General features: G+C 40.0%; 1 long non-coding RNA gene across 1 annotated transcript; it reads left to right on the plus strand.

The window, feature by feature from the left end:
• The first annotated feature begins 1,270 nt into the window (after positions 1-1,270).
• LOC145953972 (uncharacterized) lies at positions 1,271-2,534 on the plus strand. Its single transcript, XR_014431187.1, has 2 exons — positions 1,271-1,671; positions 2,180-2,534. It is a non-coding gene; the product is annotated as an uncharacterized LOC145953972 (long non-coding RNA).
• Positions 2,535-5,914: the final 3,380 nt, after the last annotated feature.

Genomic DNA, 5,914 nt, shown 5'->3' on the forward strand with positions numbered 1-5,914 from the left:
CCAGCCTAACCAAGCAGTAAACTCATTATTGCCGAGTTCCTCAGCTCGGCCATGAAACATGACAACACAGGAGAGAAGCGTACGCAAAGGGTCACGGCCCCCTACCGAGCTCGGCATTAACTCCTTGACCCACGGTCTTCGGAGCTCAGGGGGCTAGTGTACTATCTGTACCGCTATGCCAAGCTCGAGCTCGGCATCTCAGCGCAGCGTGACCTCGGACACGCGCTAGGCCACGTCAGCTCGACATCCAAATAGGTCATAAACTGATCTCAAGCCCAAGGCCCAACAAAACCCTAAATTCACACAAAGGTACGTGCATTACTTATATGAGACTCATACACCCACAAACACTAACTTTAGCATCGGAGTCTCTTTTGCAGGTACCACCCCCATCTTGGAGCAACCAACGTACCAGCGAAGGAGGCTCACCGATCTTACCCAGCGGACCATCTCCACATCGGATCCCCGGTAAGAAAAATATCTATATAAAATTTTGAAAATAAAATATCAATTAATAATTAAATTATATTTCAAACTTCAGAACAATGACTAATAAATTAACATAAAAATAAAAATAAATATAAACAACCTAATATTGATATACATATAATTTGGCTAAACATATTATTATATATAAAAATATTACAAAATATTCTAATAATCATTCACATCTATACTAATATATAAAGGAGATACCCTTTTCGGTAACCACTTTGGTCTCCACATTTTTTTGACCATTATACCCTTCTATTTTAAAAAATTAAATTTTTTTTATCAAATTTAAGAACTTAAAACTAATGGATTAATCATAACACCAACTAGATCAATATATTTATATTTTCTTTTAATAGAGACACAAAATATCTCGACCCTACTGATTAGAAAATAAAGAAAATACATTTAATACCATTTAATTTATACCTATGAACATGCTTTAGAAAACTTGAATTTTGTTCGGAAATGAAATTAAAATAGAGATGCACGTGCACATAACCCAATTCTTATCTTTTGGGCAAGTGAAAGAAATTTGGAGTAGGGCACAACCGCACAGGGTTCAATGGTTCAATGCTACATTAATAATAATAAATAATAGTAATATAATATAAAATTAAAATATTAGAGATTCTTGTTATTAAGCCCATGACCCACCATTTGAAATTCTAAATTAGAAACTTTGCCAACAACCCATACAATACGGAGGAGATTCACATGTCTAATCTCTAAAGGCCATTTGAAATTCTCATTAAAGGCCACAAGGCCCAAAGGCCCACGTGCCAAATCCACGTTTCATTCTAATCTTTTTCCATGCCACGTTTCCATTGCAAGTGATGGCATCCAACAAGTTTGTAGCACTCAGTAAAAAAATATATTAAAAGAATTGGCTAGGTCTCCATTCGTATGGGTTGATGGCGCCGTTAACCCCAAATTCCATATTCACCACAACAACAAACCAAAATCAAGCGATTCAAGCCAAAATCACATATTTATCACCATTTATCGCGGAACCAATGGATTTGAGAGTGCGGCACAGCAACAACACTGACAAGGATATCAACGACAACAACAAAGAGAAACAGAGGTAAGAGGCAGAAAACTTGCAATTAATAAGAAAGCTTCCTCTACTTGGTAGAGATACAGAGGATTATCCACATTCCAGAGTTTCGAATGAAAGTGAGTTACTGACTTTCCAACCTTCTACGTTCTATGTTATTGTTTTTCACCTTTTAAGTCATTTTAAAGTTTGAACCAATATTGATCTGAATTCTGAAACGATTCTCTTTCTCTTCTCTGAAAAGATTCTTGAAAGTTACTTCTTTTTATTTTATTTTTAAAAAGTTACTTTTTTAAAACGATTCTCTGTTCCAACCTTCAATTTGTCGTATTGCGGATTCAAAACGGAGGTATTGCGGACACAACACCGTTACATTACGGAAAAATCTGTGATTTATGGTCTCACCGCAATTGCGGTCCGATGCCATTGCGGACAAGGCCGCAACAACAATATTGCGGCCGCAATGCGTGATGCGGTCCTCTATTTAAAACCCTGGTAAAACTTAATGTTAATGGTTGTTGGCTCTTGCACTCAAAGGTTATGGGAATTGGAGGTGTGATCAGAGATAATATTGGGAGGTGGCGACATGGATTTGCTAACTCATTTCTTGGTGGTGATCCTCTCTAGGTGAAACTACTAGCTTTGGTAGAAGGGCTGAATTTGTGTTGGAATTTGGGGTATTGTTTGATAATTTGTGAATCAGATTGTACGAAGGTGGTGGTGGTGGCTCGGACCTCAAATGGAGGCAGGGATGCTTTGGCACCAACATGAAGACGTGTTATCCAATATCCAAGATCTTCTGGCAAGGGATTGGTTTGTTTCTTTTATAGGAAGTCCACGTGAAATCAATAATGTAGCTCATGTTTTGGCTGAGTAACGGGCTACCAATTCTGCTCAAAATGTGGATTGGAGGAGCCTCCAACTTTTGCATTACATGTAGTAGAGTTGTACATGGCTTCCATTTAAGTGTTTTGTTTTGTCTTTTCATTTTGTTACATTACAAAAAAAAAATATTTTTTCACAAATATTATAAAATAAATTGCTACTTAAAATAATTTAAAAAATATATCAAAATAAAAGATAAAATTTGACTAAAAATATTCTAATAATTGTTAATCATTATTATATTTTCAAAATATATTATCATTTTATCAGTTTTTTCTTAAGGTTAATTATATGTGACAATTTCATGATTTACATCGAATTCTAGATTAAAATTTTTAGTTTCAAATAATGAAGATAAAGAATAAAAGTTATAATGTTGTCTATAAAAAGGTTTGCAATAATTTGTCATAAAAAATTAATACATATTTATTTTTAATACTATTTTTAAATTATTGTCAATATTATTATACATTATATTTATTAGTGTTGTCAATTTTTAATTATATAATCAATTAAATATGAAATCATCCAACTTAACAAAATATATCATATATCGCTCATTGAATGTAATTTATATATATATATATATATATATATATATATATATATATATATATAATTATATATAATTATGTAAATTAGTTCACACGAGACCGCAAATCCTTAAAAAAATGCCAATAACACTGTTATCATTGAAACATGAAAATTCAAAATATAAACATTATATTATGTAAATCATTTTATATGAAATCCTAAATCCAAAAAAAAAAAATAGTATGTCATTAACACTTTTATCATTAAAACATGAAAATTCAAAATAATTATCTGATGATATACCACGTTATCCACTTTAATTTAAAATATATAATTTAAATGATAATATTATCAGATTTTTGAAAATTATAATAACAGTAAATCAGGATTATAACAAACTAAAAAAATTAAAACTTATGTGAAATTTCTAGTTTCCCTGTATAAAAGTGTCGTTGACACATGACATACATACCCCGAATGTTATTTTATCCTTAAACAAACGTGTTTCTTATATATATATATATTATAAAAGTACATTTTTAATAAAATAAAAATTAAATATGTTCTTACCGGAAATCTACTGTAGAGATGATCCTCCGAGTAAGATTGGTGAGCCTCCTTCGCAGGTACGCTTGATGCTCCAAGATGGGGGTGGTACCTGCAAAAGAGACTCCGATGCTAAAGTTAGTGTTTATGGGAGTATGAATCTCGTATAAGTAATGCACGTACCTTAGTGTGAATTAGGGTTGTTTTGGGCCTTGGGCCTGAGATAAGATATGATAGGATTAGATAGTGGATCTCGTCTGAAGCGAGATCCCTCGAGATCAGTTATGATCTGCTTAAATGCCGAGCTGACGTCGCGTAGCGCGTGCCCGACCTCATCTTGTGCTGTGATGCCAAGCTCGGAGCTCGGCTTCGCGGTACGTACAGTACACTAGCCCCCCGAGCTCCGAAGATCGTAGGTCGAGGAGTTAAGACCGAGCTCGCTGGGGGGAAGTGACCTTTCGCGTACTTCTGCCTGTTGAGATGCCATGTGTCGTAACTGTTCATTTTCCCAAAACATGCAAGTGGCACGTTAAGGGAAATGACGGTTGTGCAATGATGGTCTTGCAATTAATGTGTTGTCAGCGTGCCCTTAGGTTGACACGTGGCATGGTCGTTTTGAAATTTCGGGAAAAAGCCCTTTTCTCTTTCTCTCCCGCGTCTCTCCCCATTCACTCTGCTTCCTTTCACTCTTTGGCTTCTTGGGTACGATAGTCCTCTTTGCCTTCTCTTTCCTTGCCTTCTCGTTTCCGCTCGCTTTCCGTCTCCATTTCCGCTAACCCCGTCACTACTAGGGTTATTTTCTGAGGAGGAGTACCAGGTACTTCCTTTCGACAGTTCTCTCTTTTCTTTTCCCCAGATCTTCTCTTTCTTTAATGGCTGGTGGGAGTGGTGCCGGCTCTTCTGCGCCTGCTAGGGGCAAGGCGCGCGGTAAGGCGGTGGCTACCGGGAGAGCCGCCGCCGAGAAGAGGGATCCGCCTCCGTCCCGGGGCTCAGAGTCAGGCATCTCTGGCTACGACTGGGTCAAGCGTGAGATGGCGAGGGTCCAGAGCGTTTTTCGGTCCTTTCTTGAGGTTAACGGGATCGCGCGGTCGTGCAGGGTTTGTGACCCTTCTATTTCCCAGATGATCCGGCTTGAACCTTGTCAGGTCGGTGAGGGTGTGTACATGGGGAAGTCTATCGACCCTCCCCATTTCTATATGTACCATTGTTTTTTTAGGGATTTAGGTGTCTGTATTCCCTTCACTCAGTTTGAGTGTGATTTTTTGAGCTTTGTCAACTCGGCTCCTTGCCAGTTGCACCCCAATAGTTGGGGTTTTTTGAGGGCTTTTCAAGTCCTGTGTACAGTTTTGGGGATAGAGGTGTCTCTTCCCGTCTTCCTTCATTTTTATCAGTTGAAGGTAGGCGTTCTTCCATACGGCATATTATCTCTGAGTGGGAGTAGGGATGGGGGATTGTTTACTCTCTACTCCCAGTCGTACAAAAATTTCAAACAAGAGTTTTTCCGAGTCGCTCTTGTGGACGTTGACCCCTTGGAAGATGGGGCGTTTTATTTCGGGGGGCTGCCGAGATTTCCCTTCTATTGGTGCCCCGGACCTTCTAGGTTTCACGGCGTGGGCCAACTGAAGCTGGCAGCTTCGGAGGCAGCTGCCATCGAGAACCTCGCCGCGCTTCCTCGTCCGTTGGGTTGCAAGCTCGTTTTGTCGCTTGCGAACTCGGCGCACAGGGAGAGGGACTTGGAGAGTGAGTATCCTGTGTTTTGGTGGTTTTTAGGGTTTGAGCTCAGGGTTTCTTTGCTAATGTGGGTTGTATTCTGTTTGCAGGCATTATGGGGAAGAACTTGTGGCGCGAGCTTAAACATCGCTACAATGTTTCTGAGCTGGAGGTTCCTGAGCCTCAAGAAGAGGATGTTCCCTCCCTGAAGGTCAGCCGGAAGAGGAAGAGGGGGGGAAAGGAGGTCGGGGGGACCTCCGCCACCCCTGATGCCGAGGAGGTGACCTCCAAGGCCGCTGATGTTGATGCGGTGGATCTCACCGAGAATCCGCCGCCAAAAGAGGCTCCTCCAGTGGCTACGAAGGGGGTGGCCCGGGTTGCTGAGCCTGCTGCGCAGGCCGCCGAGGTGGCGACCTCGACTACTGAGCCGGTTGCGCCTTTTACCGAGGTGAGTGTCTTATTTCCTTGTACATTTCTTCTGTGTTTACTTTGCTCGGTTTATTGAGGTGGTATGGACCTTTTTGTAGGCCGGGGTGGCCGTCGCCTAGGTAGGAGTCCAGGTTGCTGAGCACGATGCTCGGACGGTCGAAGTGAGTATTTCTCTTTTTACTTTTTCTGTTTAACCTATGTGTTGTCTTGTTTTGTGATATGGGATCGCTTTTTGCAGGCGGGAAGTGCTGCTGAGGC

This window comes from Cajanus cajan, chromosome 1, assembly GCF_000230855.2.
Source record: "Cajanus cajan strain Asha chromosome 1, NIPB_CcT2T_4, whole genome shotgun sequence".
NCBI lineage: Eukaryota > Viridiplantae > Streptophyta > Magnoliopsida > Fabales > Fabaceae > Cajanus > Cajanus cajan.